Source organism: Falco peregrinus, chromosome 11 (assembly GCF_023634155.1).
Source record: "Falco peregrinus isolate bFalPer1 chromosome 11, bFalPer1.pri, whole genome shotgun sequence".
Lineage (NCBI taxonomy): Eukaryota > Metazoa > Chordata > Aves > Falconiformes > Falconidae > Falco > Falco peregrinus.
Window position 1 is genome coordinate 22,844,924 of NC_073731.1, and position 18,457 is coordinate 22,863,380.

General features: G+C 43.1%; 1 long non-coding RNA gene across 2 annotated transcripts in view; it reads right to left on the reverse strand.

Annotated features, from left to right (window-relative positions):
- Positions 1 to 18,457, reverse strand: part of LOC114012555 (uncharacterized) — a 67,537-nt gene that overhangs the window by 31,379 nt on the left and 17,701 nt on the right. For both annotated transcript variants that reach the window (XR_003555096.2, XR_003555095.2), the window contains exons 2-3: positions 11,911 to 12,004; positions 7,211 to 7,306 (exon numbers count right to left, since the gene is read on the reverse strand). This is a non-coding gene — a long non-coding RNA (uncharacterized LOC114012555). The remainder of the gene's footprint in view (positions 1 to 7,210; positions 7,307 to 11,910; positions 12,005 to 18,457) is intronic.

An 18,457-nucleotide genomic window follows, 5' to 3' on the forward strand; every position in this document is an offset into this window, starting at 1 on the left:
TGTTAATCTATGTTAAGTAGTTAATTTCTGCAAAAAGCATAGGAATATAGCAAAACTTTACAGTGTGCAGAAAAGGTCCTGATTAATCCTAGTAGAAGAAATTAGGTACTCTTTAAAAAGTGTGTAGGTCAAAAATTTCTGCTGGAGGAGTTAGCCATCACAGCAGAGCCCTGTAACGGCACAACATAAAACACATGGAAAGATTATGCAAACTGTGTTAAAACATTGCCTTCAGTTTCAAAGTAAAGCATCAGAAGTGACACCATTTTAAAGAAGATACAGTTCCACTCACAAATCAGAAGGTTACATTTCTTGTTCTGCCTTCCTGGTCTTCATCCATGGAATTCTGTAATGGTTTTGCTGTCAATGGGTATTAAAATATGTCTCTAAGAGAAAGGACTGTTGTGTTATGTTTGGATTTCCAGCTATTCAGAACACTTTTAACTGTGTGTAACCCACTAGAAAATGAATTTCCAGCAACTACTAACATATTTAAGGATGAACACCAGAGCTAGATTAAAAACTGATAGGAGCAGTGCAATGTTTTGCAGCATATGTTGTCCTTGACCCTAGAGGTTTCTCCCTGGCTCTTGGGAAGTTCAGGCTCCTTGTCTACTCTGGCATGATCCAGAGCCACTGAAACCAATGGCAGAACTCTCACTAACTCCCAAAAGCTGGGTCAGAAAAATACGCATCTGTCTTTTTGGTGACGTTTTGTGAGGGAATGAAAACAGTGATACTGAATGCAGTGTTGGTGCTACTTTTCACAAGTAACCGCATGGAAACCACAAGCTTGTTTCACACAGCCCAGTAGCAACCTTCAGATGCAAATAGCTATCAGTTGCTACACTGCCGATTTCGAGCTAAATGATTTTGTATACCATTACTAACCAACTGCCTTCCACCTTCCCCTCCCTCAGTGAATGGTAGTGTACTTAATTCCTTAAAAAAGATTGAGGTATCCAGGAAATTCATCCTTGGTAGGTTCACAGCCTCCGCATCTAGACCTCAAGACTCTACTGTTGGTTAGGTGATGTGGAACATGCAAAAACTTCTTACCTGCCAAAATGGACATGGGAAAGGAAAGGAAACAAAAACAGAAGAGAAAGGAGATCACTATGACAGAAATGCAGTCCAAGAATCTTTCTTCCCTATTCTTATGGTTGCTGAAGAAAAAAAAGAGTGAGAGAATGACAACATTGTAAATGAATAGTAGAGTTGTCAGCTCCTTTGAAACAAACTAATTGTCTGGAAGAACCAGAGACTTTTCTCTATATCAGCTGGTGCAAAGGAGCCATAAATTTGTCCCTAAGAGATTTACCATCTGATTTCTTTCCCCCATAGACTTCCATAAAGATAATGACAACTCCAGAAGAACAACAGTGCATCAAGATATTTCAACAACTGTGGAATAAATTCAGTTTGAGGTGGTCAGTGGAATATTGTGTGGATGCACTACAAAGATTACACTGTTAAACCATAAAGGCTTAATCTTTGTGGTGCTGAAGATTTCCTGAAAGCTGGCAGTGTTTCTACTCCTAATGAAAACACAGAGCACTACCAAGAACAAGGCCACAAGTTCTCCTAGTGTGGTTGGTCACTCAAGGCAAAAGAGAAAAAGTATCTGCTCTCTGAATGTTCAGAAACTCTGCATTCTTTATTTTAGACACCAGAGAAGCTGTTTAGAGATAAGTAAGCTCTTGGACTCTGCCTGCCGTTGAAAGGCACACACATACCCTTGCATATCTTTATCATATTATTTGCTCATGGGAGAAAATGACCCCACTTTGGAAATCTATTCAGCTGTCAAATCAACCCCTTTATCTGGTTTCATACCGTTAGCTGAGAAGACAAGGATCCCCCTATCAACCCAATTTGGTGTTAACTGATTTAGCTTTCATCAAAATTTTTTTTCTTAAGTCAGAAGAGACCCAGAAGTTACATCTTTGGGGGCTTTCCAAATGAGGTCCAAAAAACCTCACTTGGCAAAACACTTTGTGTAGGGATGTATTCAAATGTTCAGAAATGTCCCCATAGGTGAAATGATACCATGAAGTGAAATGGTGGGTGCAAAATGAGTGGCCTGGGCTATGTATGTAAGGCAGCACAATTACAACTGTCTGTTCTGGATTTAAAACCTGCCTTACAGCTGTAACAGGATTCTTTGGTGAGGGCAATAAAAAGAGCTATTAGTGTATTCATATTTATTTATCTGAGCTCTCAAAGTACTCATAGCCATACTGAGACAGCTAGGTAAAAAGTACAGTTTTATTTTACTGAAACTGTTTTCTAGATTAATTAAATATACAATGTAGTGCTGCCTTAAATGTAGCTAAGGATATGTGCAGCTTTGACACTTAGATCTCAGCTGCAGGTTTAAATAGAGTCTTCCTCCAGGAGCTGGCCTGGAGAAGTCAGTAGCGCTACTTCTACAGTAAGGCACTACTAACCATGAGTAAGGGTGCAAGGATCTGGACTTAAGCTAACAGAAGTGATGACGTGTGAAAGGTTTCTGCTTCATTTTGACATGGCGATACAAGGGATAGGCAGATTTTGGGACAGACCATCTTTATCTGTCTGACAGTCTAGGGATTTAAGCTGTGTCTATCACTCTGGCATTTCTGTGTGCTCAGACAGCATCTGTAGGAAACATTCCCAATTATTCTCTTAAAGTAAAGTGGTCAGGGCTGTTTATCCTAGGCAGAATCCCTGGAAGAGCTTCATTTCTTTTTATTTGTAGAGGAGGGACTTGGGGGGAGCAGAGAAAAGGGGATAAGAGAAAAGTGCAATCCTGATGAGAAGCTAGGGCAGCCTCTCCACTTGGTGATCCTTAAAAGGACTTGCACTCGTTAGCCCTTGGACCCTCAAACAGAGCTACACTGCCTGGGGAGCTAAAAATGGTGTCCTATGAGGAATACTATTTAAAGAGATTTCCCTGAGTGCAGGACAACACCGTGCACCGCCTGCCTCATGCATACAAAGAAAGGCCGCTCCCCTCTGCCCCCAGGACATCCCCTGCCTCTCACACTGCCCCAGGTACTGGGAGCCAGAGGGACATGGCCCCTCACTGCCAGAAAACCAGACCAATCCACAAGGAAAGGATTCCCACATGTGCTTGACAGGGCAAATGCATCCCAGGCATGCTGGAGACACCTGGCTGGTCAGCACTCACTTCAACCAGGCTGCTAGTGCGAAATCCTGATTTTTCACAAGAAAGAAATTTTACAATGCACGTTTTACATTGGGTTAAGGTTTGAACCTTTCTACCTTGACAGAGTCTCCGTAACATCCAATTTTTATGGGTACCTGAAGAGTAGTTCTCAAATATTAATGTTCTCTGTTTCTTTAGGTGTATATTGCAGGTATCACAACATATTTTTATTGGTGTTTGATGGCTGCTTTATTTGCCAAGTACTCATATCAAATTTATGGAAAGCTATTTCTGAGCAATATAAATGTGGGAAATCCCTTTTGTTGAGACATGGTATTAATCATGTTAGTGCCTAGATCTCTGTACCTTTATACCAACAACATAGACTGCATCAGTGTCTACAGTCAGCTCCTAAAAATACACTATCTTTTGACAGATTTCATGCCTCAGAGGATATGGGATAGCCTGGTTCTTTAATGACCGACTGTCACCACAGCATTCCCTCTTCCTTCTTTTTCCTTGACACGTTGCCTACACCTTTGCATGTTTAGGACTAGATGGATGGAATGAGTGACGTGGGAACTGCCTTATCCTGAGTGTTAATAAAAGTCACAGCAGTAGCAGCAGGGATGCCAGTACAGGTGAGGATCAGATCACAGCATCGCTTAGCATGTATGTGAGTGTATTCCCAGATTAGGAGCAGTGAGCACTTTCAGTAATCCCCATTACTGACAGCAGGTCTGTCTCCTGCTATCCACAATCATACATTGCAAAAAGGAGAGTGGCACACAGCCTCCACATGGACATCCTATCTCCTTATGTAGTCATAACAGGGACTTTGTGGGAAAAAACAGCTTAGCCCACCCACATCGGTTGTTCATTCTCCTGCCTCACAGCATGGAGGTATTTAATCAGCAGTGAGAAATGCAAGGAGGATACAGGTACATCGCTAGAGTATCCTGGTGCTAGACATGATCCTTTCCTTATGGCAAAGGCTATTCCAACAAGGATCACCTCCACACCATGAAGCCACGTCCAATGCCTGGTGCAAAAGAGGCACATTGTATCATATCATATCGTATTGTATCATACTGTATCATATCATCTGTCCTCTTCAGTGTCTATTTATTCGGTCTTCTATTTGCACGTTTATTGCCAGCCCATTCTGATTTTCCTATGTATGTTAATCTGCACGGGCACTGTGCATGAGAGCCTAGGACTTTTATTATTACTTCCTTGACTCTTTGCTTTACCTGTGAAAGTAGGTCTGTTGGCACCCAGCTGAACCTCCCTCAGTCTGTCCCTGGTCCTCTCTCACTCATCCTCCCCTTGTCTCCCTTGTTCTAGTACAGACCCAGTGCCACAAATCTGTCTACTGAACACCTGGTGGGCTCATCCCAGTCCCACCACGTAGTCAGGCAGAGAGAAATTCCCCTGCAGAGAGTGAGAATAGGTTAATTAAGTGCAAATAAATCATCCAGAAATTTGTCCCCACACTGGTGCACCTACAATTGTTTACCAGTATTTTCCAAAAACGGTTTCATTAGGTCTTCACTAACTTGAATTCAGTGCTTGGGAAAACCCTGTCTGAATGAGAGCTGCCAGCATGATGACTCCAGAAGTGACAGAGCTGCCACATCCTGGATCTGAGCTAATGCAACACACCGTGCGGTTGACCTGCACATGTAAAGCAAGTCTGACACATTCCAGAGCTATGGACACCCTGCCTTGGCACAAATCACCTCTGTATCACTTGTGCAATGATTTTGGTGCCTAGAAACATGTTCTTTCCTGTGGGATTTCCAGGAACATGGTGGTTCATCACACAAAACTGCTAGGCAATAAATTACGCTTACAAGCACTGCTCTTTCACTAAAACTTTTAGTCCAGGACAGTAATGTCTGATCACCTTTGGAAGAAAAAATGCTGTGTTCATTTACTATGTACATTATATCTCCACTGCTGAAAAACATCAGAAATTGTCAGGGGTCTGTTGGTAGATCTCTTCTGGTTTACACCATCAGATGCCTGGCCCCCAGCAGCACAGTGGGAACCGCACTTGTTTCTACAAAAGATCTGACCACTAAACACAGAAGTTTAGAGAGCAGTGGTCCTAACACTGAAAGAATAGCTCTCTCCAGACCAGTGCAATGTTGATCACCCCAGTAAGTAGGCCAATTTTTGCCAAATATGGTGATGATTTTTTCTCTCCTGTGTTGAGAGGGTTAGGGACATGGTTTACTGGTGGACTTGGCAATGCTGGGTTAACAGTTGGACTTGATGATCTTAAAGATCTTTTCCAACCTAATTGATTCTATGATTCTATGAGACCACCCACCCACTATGCACAGGGCACTTGGATAGCAGCTATAATAGAAAGATTTTAACCTCAGCTAATGGCAACCAGAAACTGACAGACTCATTTTCTTATTACCAGTCTTCTTAGGACTGAACAGGCAATTATTTCCTTGAGACTGCTTCTGTGTACTAAATTACATGGACTATCTCCAAAGAGTAATGACAACTCAGTAATCTGGGTATAAGCTGGGTTACCTCTGTCCCCGACCCACAAACTGCTCTCACTAACCTTGCAGTGGTGTTGACAGACTCCAGAAATAGCCATGGACAGTGTTTTCTTACTAGAAGTCAGGTCTGGGTCATATCAGTGGGGGAGGTGAATTAAAAATGACAAGAGGAGCCATCCAGAGAGGTCTCATCCCTCTCTACGCACAGTCCCCAAAGGTGGTATTGAACCATGCCCAGCATGCAGCCCCTTGTAAACACGAGCGAACCCTTTTAAAGCTGGAACTATGGGTGCCTGACACCTTTTGTGCTTCCTGCCTCTCTAATATCCCCCCTCACATTCCTTCGCTGCTAAATGAATGGCACAACTTTCTCAATGTTTTCTTTTTCCCAACTCCTTCTTACAGTTTTCATTTCATTTTAATGCAAGGGCACCAATCCTAGTTTATGTCATAATAGATGGACAACAATAGTGCAATTTAACTAAAATAACATGCTAAACAGTGCTACATGTTGACGGAGTCATGACGGATAAAATTTGGAGTGTTTTGGTGGTTTATATCTTCAAAGAAAAGCTGGCAAGTGTACAGAGTGACAAATGTATTTAAGAATCTATGCCATTCAAATGATAGTACCACATGTCTGTTTGGGATTTTTCCCGTCTAAATGTGGGAATATGGGCACAGATTCACTTGCATACTGTGTTCTTCTAACATAAAGTGTCAGCATCTCAGAGGGTGTGTCAGTGGCACCCGATGTCACTAGATACACATTGCAAAGGAGGCAGACGAAATAAGTGTACGTTATATGTGCCAGGCAGTCTTTATTTAGTTATTTCATGTAAAAAAAGGAGGAGATCATGCTCAAAACATTCTCACTGCAAATTTATATCAGCATGAGAAAGAGAAAAATGTATCATTTGCATTTCAAGGCATTGCAAGTCCCTATCCTAGCTGAAGTCATCTGCAATTGCAATACAAAAAGACCAGATCCTGATGTGAGCAACAATGATGTAAAAACCCCACTAATTCACATCATTTTTACTGAATTATTCTGCATTTACACCAGTTTCACTAAGATGGAAGCTGGCTCGGGGTCTTTACATAATCTATACATTCCATGCCTTTTTCTCCTTTTATTTGTCACTATAAGCCACCTCCTTTGTTGATTATTTTTTATTTGTGGAATGTATTCATATTCTCAGAGTCCATCTGCTAAAAGTATCCTATTTAAAAGAAGATGGCATCATTAGCTATCCTCTCTCGCTATAAAGAAAGGAGCAGTTCCCATATTTTTACCCAGTTCAGTGGCTCAGTGGATGCACTAATCTTGCTGAACACTTCAGTTTAGATGGTATATCAATGAGGCATTCAAACAGAGCAGTTTATACACAAAAATTCTGTCTGCTTTGTAAAAGATTATCCTTTTATAAACACTCTGCGGAAAACATAAAAGCAAATAGGGGACAGCACATAGGACAGGAAAGATGTTAGAAGGGAGATTAATACTGAATGGGTCGAAATGAATGGTGCTTACCAAAACGAGGTCCAGATACTTTGGCTGCAGTGAAACATAAATAATGGGAATGACACATCGTTTATTCGGGATAATGAGTTGATCCGAAGTAGGGGCCTAGAACAAGAGATTAAAGATTAAATATCCATCTCCTGATGAATATCAGTAGCAAACTTTAACCTTTTCCTTCCAAAAGCACAATTTCTTTGAACAATCATGTCAGCACAACACAGTGAAGAAATGCGCTAAAGCAAACTTAAATCACATTCTTATCTTATCCTGTAAGAAAACACTGTTTCATATTTTAAGATAGAGAATTGTATTGTTATTTCCAGGCTTGTAACTCTTTTGGAATAATTATACGAGAACACAAAGATTTTGCTTGATGTTTTGCATTAGAAAAATCTGGCTTTAGCATTTATTGCTTACATTTTAGTTCTCTGCAATAATTGAAGAAAGAACATACCCATCCTGAACATTCACTTGGGTAGAGAGATAATGACAAAAAGCAGCCTGCTGGAAAAGCACAGCATACCACATGCTGAATTAGAGTCTTGAATGCAAGGAGGACTTGGAAGATGCCACAAGCTTTGGATCAGGAAGGGCTGGAAGTGTAGTGAAGGGGGGAAAAGCACAGACAACTGGGGACAGCAGGCTGACTGTACTGCAGTGCTGGCAACCCGTCCAAGCTGGTCAATTAGTGGTCCTTCTAGCTCAAGATGCTGTACTGCAACTGAGGCAGAAGACATAGGACAAGTGGGAATCTGGATAGCTGTGGCTTGCCCAGAACTTGGAACAGAGCAGCTGCTGAATGCACGCAGCCAGCCAAGCCCCGCATTGTGGTTTTGTTTCTGATGGCTGCCTCCTGAAAGAGGGATAAAACTGGGGACAGGGGGAGGAGGGAGGAGGGGGCGAGACTTTCAAATGACATTTAGAAAACAGCAAAGCTAGGAGGCAAGGGTGAGTTCAGCATGCTTTCACCTGCTCTGTGGAAAGGGGTTCACAAGCAAAAGGAGTTTGTGGTTTCGTTCTACTCTCTAGGGAATGTGCTGTCCCGGTGCCAAACCAGCATGCATGTACAGTTGGCAGTTTCTCTGCAGAAGAAGCCTAGCACTAGGAGCTGTGGAAAAGTATCCATTTTTACTTGGTAAATATTTGCATGCAAAACCAGATATTCCCATAGGTTTTTGTGAGGCTCTGTGAATTTGTTAAAAGGAAGGATTTTTGATTTGTGCTGGGGGAGTGTGCATGCATGGACACACAGTTCCAGTGAGGACATGGTCCTGGAGGATGAGCTTGTTGAAATGGTATCTTGAAGGACACTGAATACCTTTCAGAGGGCAGGCCCCACATTTTGCAAAATTCACACATTGGCAACAGAATAAAAATATTACCATTTCACACTGTCCCTTTTTACCATGAAATCGGACAGGATTTGTTGTGTTTCCCTCTCCTCCTGGGTGAGGTACCTTTCCTCCCAGGCTGTCCTGCAACACCATCACTCTACTGCCCTCACCCTAAAACCTCCTGAAGACATCCTGAAACCTTCTGCTGCTGTATCACAGGTAATATGCAGAGAATAGGATCACAGGTTTCAGGAAGGCCAGATAAATACAGGTGAAGGAATGGGACCTTCTTGTGCTGGATTGGTAGAGGAGGCAGAGCTGACAAATCAATAGTAAGGGCGTGAAAACAAGACATATGGCTGGTTATCATCGTGGTCAGCCAGGGCTAGGCTCAGCAGCGTTTGGCTAGCCTAGGCAGCCCCATGCTGGAGAATGGGTCAGGTTTTCTGTGGCTGCTTGCAATGGCGAGGGGAAGGGGAGGTCCGTCTCACTCGTGCCAAAGCAGCAGCCTCTGCTCTGGGGAGCTGAAGTGCTGATCTCTGGGGACACAGCGCCGTGCTTGGCTCAGCTGCTCTACCCATTTTCAGCACCCTGCACTGATTTCCAGCCAGACAGGCTTTTATCCTTGAGATACGAGCAGCGACTTTCCTTTTATTCAGAAAGAAGCAGCCATTTTCGAGCATTATAGCAGCGCTGATAATACATATTACAAACAGCAGAGCTGCAAAGGGATGCCAGAGCCCTGCTGCTCACTGATGCCCGACCTTAGGAAAGCCCACATAACCATACCACACCACAGCATCTTGCCTGTGCAATGGGGACCACCCTGTCTGGGGGCACATGGCACTGCAGGAGGGGCAGGGCCACCACCACCATGCGTGCTCCTCCTCTCAGGGGGCTGAGGTGCTCCTCACACAGCAAAATACACTCCCTGTCAGATCTTCAGGGGATATTCGAGGCATACTACAGTGAAAGTTGGTGTAGATACACACAACAACCCCAGCATGTTGCAGGGGAGAAAGCACGGCCTCTATCGCCTCCATCATGGCACAAAATGGCACCTGAGGCTTCCAGCAGCCTGCAGTGCCCTCCCTGGGGAGGGAAATGGCGGCGCTGGGCCGCACCTGCCTCGCCTCACCTCACCTCACTGAGGAGGAGGAGGAGCAGCTCCCAGCTGACTCCAGCACACCAATGGCTTTTGCTTGGAAAGTATTTGTGACTCAACTTAAAATTAGCCCTTAATAACATGGAGATGGTGATCCGAGCAGCAGGAGACAGAGAAAAGAGTATTCTGGGAGTATTTGTCCAAATTCAGCAGGTAAAGGTGAGCTTGCCAGGGTTGCTTCCAGTATGGAATCTCAACTTGTCAGCTAAAATCACAACAGTTTTTATTCATGGAGAACTATCCGCTTGAACATCTGAGTACGTATAGGAAGGAGGGATTTGGGTTGTAAATGAGATGGGTGTTTCCCTATGCAAAATGTCGACTCCAGGAAAGAAAGCACAAGTTCCTTGTGAAACTGCTCTGGGAAGAACCAGAACTCAGATGTTCAGTCTGTCTTGCACGAGGGAATTGCATTTTAAAACATGTGTGAATAAACGTGTGCAAACAGACATGAGTTTTCTTAGCAAATGGCCACAGCGCCTGCAGGCACTGTGAGGTGTCAGCCTGACGCTCCTCCCTATGGTGGGGGCTGGCGGGCCAGGCATCCGCAACACCCTCAGCTCCCCCGCCGTCATCGCCTGCCCCTGCCCTGGGCTCCCTGCACCATCCATGGAGAGAAAATGGGGCACCATTCGCCTCGTCCTAGCGGCTGAGGGGGAACCCACCAAAAACCCACCTCTCTTCTTTGGTTAGTTGAATCTCACTCATACAATATTTTATTGGTAGCGTGTCATTAATGATGCAGGTATTGATAATGAACCTGTGTTTTTACAGGTGTGACTGATTTGTTAGATACTCGGGTATTCTGATTCAAATAATGTAATTTTTTATAGTGCCAGCCTTTGAAAAACAACAGCATTTTCACATTGCCCATGTAAGTTTACTAGATGCGTGTTACCCATTTAGCATCCAGAGGGGCTTGAACTGAGCAAAATTAACAGAAATTTAATTCTTTTCTATCACAGGGTGGGAAGCTTAGAGTCTGCCAGAGACCTTTGCACACTGAACTTGAATCCAAGTGTCACCCCAAGCAGTCATGGAATATGGGAACATTTAGCCTTGCACCTGGTTAGAGATCTGGAATCTGGGTTTAGGTCCATTAACCAGAAGTAGTAGACAGAAGCACATCAGCAAACCTTACTTAGGCCATTCTAGGATGGAAATGGCCTGTCTGCACCTGGTCCAGTTCAGGGAGCAGGACTGATGAGCACCTTGAGGCAACCTGATACTGGGGCAGCTAGCAAGGTCCTCAGGTGTGGTGCAGGGTTTGGCAGCCAGAGGCAGGGCACGCGGGGCTGTAAAGGCAGGCTGCCCCTCTTTCTGCCCCTCAGGGGTGAAGCAACACCCTGCCTGGCATCCCTTTACATCAAAGGAGCCTTCCAGAGGCCCTACTGATGGTCATGGGGGAGCCACAAGAGCAGCGTAAAGCTGCTTGAGCAGAGTTAGCAGTGTGCTCCCATATGGTCTTGGATTGTACCTTTCCACAAACCAGCTGTACCTCTCAAATAAATACGTACTGGGCAAAGCTCAGAAATGCATCTTTCTGGAGATTATTTCCATCTGCACATCACAAAGGATATATTGATTTAGCTACACTCCTGAGATCAGAGTGGAAACACTATAGCCGGGAAGCAGACACATGTGCTGCTTATCAAAGCTATACATACGGTACAAAAGATACCAGAGTGGAGAGAAACCGGCTATATTTGCACAAGCACACGACCTGCTCTGTAATTCTCTAAAACAAAGGAAAAGGAAGTGCTGAATGCTACTGTTCCTGGGCCGTGCAAATGGCATGTCAGGAGCACACCGATCCTGGCTGAACTCACCGACATGAGGAACATAAGTAGTTGATAATTGCTGTAGATATCAAGGATTGCCCCCCAAAGCCTGTTTATTTTGATTTATTAGTTTGTGTTCCTTGGAACTGCAGAAAAATGCAATATTTGGTGCAATAGGAAATGATATCCCAGGAGGTATACCAAAGGAAGAAGTCGTATCTCTTTCAGAGATGAGTGCAAAGTGGAACATGTCACCAGAGCAAGGTTGTATTCCCCCTGCAAAGCTCTTTCACCCATCCACAATGAGGATGACTTACACATTCCTCAAATTCATGGCATCTGGGCTTGTAGAGGGTGACATAATTAAGCTCAAAAACTACAAAACAAGTCCATTAACCAGATCATGCAGTATGCTGGCAATGTACATACCTCAAACTGGTTCCAGAGCTATCAGCGTAATGGTCATCTGTGGGGGTAGAGAGGCCACTCAGGTCTTTTGCAGCATTAATCCTTCCTGGTGTCTCTGGGATAATGGAGAGTAGAGAACATTATTAGAGGGAAATCACAGAATCATTTAGAAAAGATTGAGTCCAACCATAAGTCTAACATTGCCAAGTCCACCACTAAATCATGTCCCTAAGTGCCACATCTACACATCTTTTAACCTCCAGGGATGGTGACTCCACCACTTCCCTGGGCAGCCTGTTCTAATGCTTGATAAGCCTTTTTGGTAAATAATTTTTTCTTGATATCCAATCTAAACCTTCCTCAGCACAACTTGAGGCCATTTCCTCTCATCCTACCACTTCTTACTCAGGAAAAGACATCAACACCCATGTCACTACAACCTCCATTCAGGTTGTTACATATATATAAATAAGCATATATAGGACAATCCTGCACTTATTTCAGAGTTTTTTTGGCTTTTTGTAGTTTTGCATTTTACCATAAATTAGGCCACAAACAGCAGAAATGTCTCTGGGGGTGAGAGTAAAGGATTACTAAGCTCCTCTTCTTTCTTGCCTCCAACCTCTTTGGCACCTCTCCTGTAGCTAACGATCTCCCGCCCTCACCGCTGAGTCAACAAGACACATCTCATGAGCAGTACTTGGCCACTTACAGTGCAACCAAACCAGATTAAACCAACTCGTCTTTGCTGCAGAACCCTGGCATTGAAGCCATCACACAGTATGTGCTACTGCTGTTGTGTGCATATCCACAGAAGATTTCTTTCCCTAGACAAAATGATCAGATGGAATGAACACCTCTTCTATGAGGACAGGCTGAGACAGCTGCTGTTGTTCAGCCTGGAGAAGAGAGGGATGCAGGAAGACCTTACTGGAGCCTTTCAATACTTAAAGGGGGCTTGTAAGAAAGATGGGGACAGACTTTTTATCAGGGCCTGTAGCAACAGGACAAGGGGTAGTGGTTTTCAACTAAAAGAGGGTAGATTCAGGCTAGATATAAGGAAGAAACTTTTTTACAATGAGGGTGGTGAGGCACTGGAACAGGTTGCCCGGAGAGGTTCAGGTTGGACAAGGCTCTGGGCAACCTGATCTAGTTGAAGATGTCCCAGCTCATTGCAGGGTATTTGGACTAGATGACCTTTAAAGGTCCCTTCCAACTCAAACTATTATATGATTCTATGACAAAGAAGCCTCTTCTTGGGGGGATTTGGACAAAAGGTCAGTCAGCAGCCTCTCAAGAAGATGAAGGCCAAGAACCACTGGCTCTGACAAAAAAAGGTGGTGAAGTGCCCTCAGCACCAAGATAGAATTGCCATCAAGTCACTCTTGTGTTTCCTCTACTGATCTAATGCCCCGTGTAAGTCAGAAAAGCATAAAAAAGAAATCTTTGATGGCTGCAAAAGATTTTCAAGTAAATGACTGATCACCTTGACAACGCTCAGGTGAAGAAATAGTCATTCCAAAACACACAGCCACCTTCTACAGTCAAATTGAGACCACTTGCAAGCCCAGGATGGCTGAAATGATACACAGTATATTGCCTGCTCACAGGGAAGAGCCGACCCTGGATGCTTGGCCTCAAGACTTCCATCTAATGTCTCCAAATTGAACCAGTCTAGGAGAAAGGGATCAGTGAATCCCAAACCCACTGATGTTTCCTCAGCACAGGGTTTGCTTGCTCTGCGGTAACTTGTTCTGCAACAAGCGAGACCTCCTCCTGAGCAAAGGATGCAGAATCAGGCACGAAAAATGGCATAACTGCTTTTCCCTGGAAAATTCCACCCAACATCTGCACAGCAGCTGGATTTCCCAAGTCTATTATCTCATTTCACTGATCTGAATGGATTTGCTCTCAGAACAGTTGCAGATCTGTATATATTACTCATGGCTTGATTCACCATGGTTTTACCTGAATGAAATAATAATTAGCTACACTGTCTCCCCTCCTCCCACTCCCAAATGCTAATTAATTGCAATTCATGACTGAAAAAAGTGGCACATGAATGGCCACTTTGGTCCAAAACGTTACTCAGTTCTAAAAATCCAAACCAACCCTAGTCACTTCACAGTTCAGAACATTAGTGGCAAATAAGTTCTGCTTCAGTCTCATTCTTTCCATTACTGGAGCCTTAAACACTTTTTTTTTTTCTTTTTTTTTTTTTTTTTTTCCAGATCCAGCCAGAGAGATGCATTGCTAATACACTGGCCAAGCATGGGCACTCTTACTAATCTTGGGCAGTTCTTTAATCCAAGAAAGGTCCCAAAGGAGAAAGTATGACTGCGGTGTTCAGCATGAAGTAAAGACACCAGGCAGGTTCTGGCATCTTAAGTTTGCAGATTTTGATCTACGATCCAGAGCCCCTTACAACAGCTTTGCCATCTCTGTAACTCAAAAGCCATAAATAATTTTACCACAAAACACTTATGCCTCCTACTGAAATGCACATACATGCCAACAAGTCCTCAACAATGAGGCATTTTACATGAAGATTCAGAAGTACGAAGAACATGTTCAAGGCATTCCCAAGAAGAATTTTACGGGGTCTACTTCCCTTTACATGCTTAATGGTCACAGCTAGGTTTAGAATGAAATGTCACATATTTTCCTCTTCTGTTTTTTAACTTATTGCTGTTTATAACCCTTACACTCAGCAAACAAACTGGGCTATTCAACTCTGCATTTTCTAATGACGCCAGCCTTTATTCTTTCTCCCTATAACAAAAACCCTTTGAAGTCCCATGCCGTTCGTTACACGTATTCTGATATTTCCCCAGCAAGGATGTAATAGGAGCCAAAACAAGCCTCCAGGTGCCAATATTGCACCTGACAAATTAGGCACACGACTGGAAAAGGATGGGCCCATCCTTCTGCTTAATGTTCATTTCCTCTCATTTCCACATTAACAGGAAGTAGTTGGAATGGAAAAAAGGCTTTCCTTAAAGACCCGAACTATCAAAAGGCCTGGAGCTGTTTCTCCTTGCAAACAAAACACTTGGAAGCCAGCTACGTCCTATGATTTGAAGCTCATTTACAATGACTTATTTAACCCCTACTGATGGCACGACGAACAGGATGTTATGATTTATTTAACACTTAAAGCGGGTGTGAGAACAAGGTGGATGGTGCCCTTAGACGTAGTCTTTTCATAATTTATTACTCTAAGTGCTTAATTTTTCCTCAGGGAAGCCTTTGATAGCCGGCTGCTGCAGTGTGGTTAAGTGCGTGCATTAAGCTGTAAAGCAAAAAATATTAATAATAATACTAAAAATAATAACTGTAACAGAAGTTATTATTTCGCATAATAATAACTTGCACATATTGCTCAGCTGGAACTCTGAAGTGATATCCCCATAACAACTGAATTGACTTGAGGACATTTAATGGAGCAACATAAAGATTGTTGAATTTACCTTGTGAAGACTTTAGCTGCACAATCTAGGCACAAACACAAAGCAAACTCACTCTCACAAAATGCTGCACGGCTCCTAGAAGGCCACTGGAGATCCGTAACAAAGCCGGCTAGAAAAAAAAATAAAATGACTAACATCTCCTACGCTGGTACCACAGGGGACCCTGGCCAAGAACAGACTCACAAAAAATGTTACGTCTGACTTGCTTTAAAGTTGAACTGCTGCTTAATAATGTTGTAGCATGCCTCAGAGGGTTTATCTTAAAGCACCTTCTTTTGAATGGTCTGTAATCTTTATCTGGAATACAGGACCATCCTTTAGAAACCGTTTTTATGTCAAAGTTACTCAGTGAAATAATGCATAGATCTCCTACCCTCTGGAGATCAGTGTTCAGCTCTGCTTCATGTCATTACATTGAAGGCCCTTGGTGACTTTAGCAAGCAAGATCTGTAGGAACGCTTGCACCTGTGGATAAAGGATTGCAACCTTGAATGATAAATACATATTTCTGGGGGTTTTTTTCCCTCTTGAGCATGCATGTGTGAGCGTAAGTTGTATTTTAATCTAGACAGGCAGGTAATACATTTCACTTTTAGGAGATGAAGTAACGATTTTAGCAAATTACATTCGTCTCTTTAATCTTATATTTCCATGCACACTGAGTTAAATGTTGTAAAACTATCAATTCTGTCAAAACCTAACAGAAAGAAAACAAGAAACCCTGCAATCTTAATGTCCAAACTGACTGGTGATTATCAGGAATTAAATGTGCAGGAATTCCAAATCTTTTCTGATCGGAGATGTCTAGATGACTTTTGTTTTTCCATAATTGTATGAGGTTCCTACATAGTATTTAAGAATCAATTATATTGCAATTGATGTAATTAACTCTAATAATCCAGTAAAAGTCAGTAGGAGGGCTATTCAAGTCAATAGAAAAGAGGGACTATATTATGAAGGTGTTATTAACCTATACAGATTTTTACTAGACATTTCCTTTTCTTACATAATAAATATACAGTGATGAGGAAGGCTGTCATTATAATTTAATGGGAACAATGGCTCATCACTTCCTTTCCTCTACAAGCCTTGACTAATTCTACATACGGTGTATAAGTAAAATGAAGTTAAATGAATCTCGCAAATTAGCTATTAATCATCCATCAATCATCTGTTGCTCCATGATTAAAATCTGTGTTGCATTCAGAGCTGGGAAAGGTATTTGGGGAGTGGCAGGAGCTACATGTACATCTTCCAGTTCATTTATTCATGCACTTCCATTTTGCATTGCCAAGGGTACTTACTGAAACCAGTCCTGAAGTCAGAGGAAGTCTCCTGAGGAAAGTTTCAGCCCTTCCCAGGATAAAGTAAAACTCTCATTTACATATTTATAGGCATTGCTCTGGCTTTAAGCATTGTGACCTATGAGAGCCTCATTCATGCTTCTGAATTCAGTCAGACAACTCTTTTGGGGGAAAGAAAGCAACACTATGAAGTCAGGGATACTGAGGCAGTGGTCTGCCACATGCCATGCAAAGTGAGGAAGAACATTCCTCTGTCCAAGATCCTAATCTCCTGTTTTACTCTCTAAGCCTTTTGCATTGCCTGATGAGGCAAAAGGGAGTTCCGCTTGAATGTGACTACTAAAATTGGGCTTTTTAGGAACTTCTGTCTTCATCTTCAGCAAGCTGAGCATAAGCCTCATTAGATATAGAAGACTGCATTAGCAGAAGTGCTTGTCTTGACAGTAGACAAAGATCAATCAACTGTGCTACTGTTATTTGATGTACCAGGTGCCTTCTACATGGCTGGCTACAGGTGACCCTCTTGCCTTGCACTCTGGTACCTCAGTCTGGGCAGCTCCCCATGGCATCACGCATCTTTCTCAAAAACCAGAACACACCATTGTGAGCAGCTCCAAAACATACCCAAGTACACAGTGACTTGGTGATATTCCTACATCGAGCTGAGGTGATCAGAAAAGGTCCAGGAGAAGGCAATGACAGACAGTGTTTTATTTATTCTGGTATATCCTCAGTATATGTCACTGAATTTATGCAAAGAATGAGGCTGAGGCTGAGGCTGGGGCTGAGGCTGAGGCTGAGGCTGAGACTGAGGCTGAGACTGAGGCTGAGGAGAGGAGATTTGTTTGTCTGCTGTTAAAATACTTTGTATAAGATCTTGGGAAGAGGATGTAATTTTGAAAGCTCTTCCTATACAGACCCCTCTCCACCTTTGTTCACATGTTTACACTGCTTTGCATAAAACATAGTATGTGTACTCAACTAAAGAAAGAGGGAGCTGTGATGTTGCAATAAATACAACATACAGGAGTCCAGTAAAGCTTTGTAACTACGGTGCTGATTATTTAAAAAAAAAAATCACAGCAGTAGGGCAAGTGCTCTACAGATATCAATAGTTTCACCAGAACTGACCTATGTTACACAGAATGAATGAGCTTTGACTACAGGAACACAGATAGGCAACCCTGCTGACTCCTGCTGAATAAACCTATTGTAAAGCTGGCTAGCAACATCCTTCCAGGGCTCTTGGACTTGTGGCTTCATCTAGTCCGGGACTCCTGAGAGCATTTTTTTTTTCTTTATAACAGCATTACACTTTCCTATATTGCTAAACACAGAAGACACTTCTGATGTTCGCATTGCGAGCTTCACTCGCGGCATACTTGATTTGGTGGTGTTTGACAAAGCCTGTGCTTTAATTCAGGAGCCAGTTCTGTGATAACAAGGACATAGAAGGAAAAAGCAGTGCTCCGTGAGGCATTAAACCTCCTTTTTTCTTGTTGCAGGCCAAAGCAAAATGCCCACAGGCATCACACAGACCCACATACCAATAATTAGTTCACCACAGCAGGTATACCTCACCACAAAAGCTGTATTTTGAAAATGAGATCTTTTCTTTTGGGAGAATCACAATGCCTAACTTCTGGGCATGGGAAGTTAGGTTACGATGGGGTGTGAGCAGAATGCAATGCCGCCTGCTGCCAGCGCCTCCCAGGGTCCCAGCTCCGCTGCCCTGCACTGTGCCAGTGCTACACGAGAAGCACACGGGTGTTTTTCAGGTGTCTTTGGAACTGC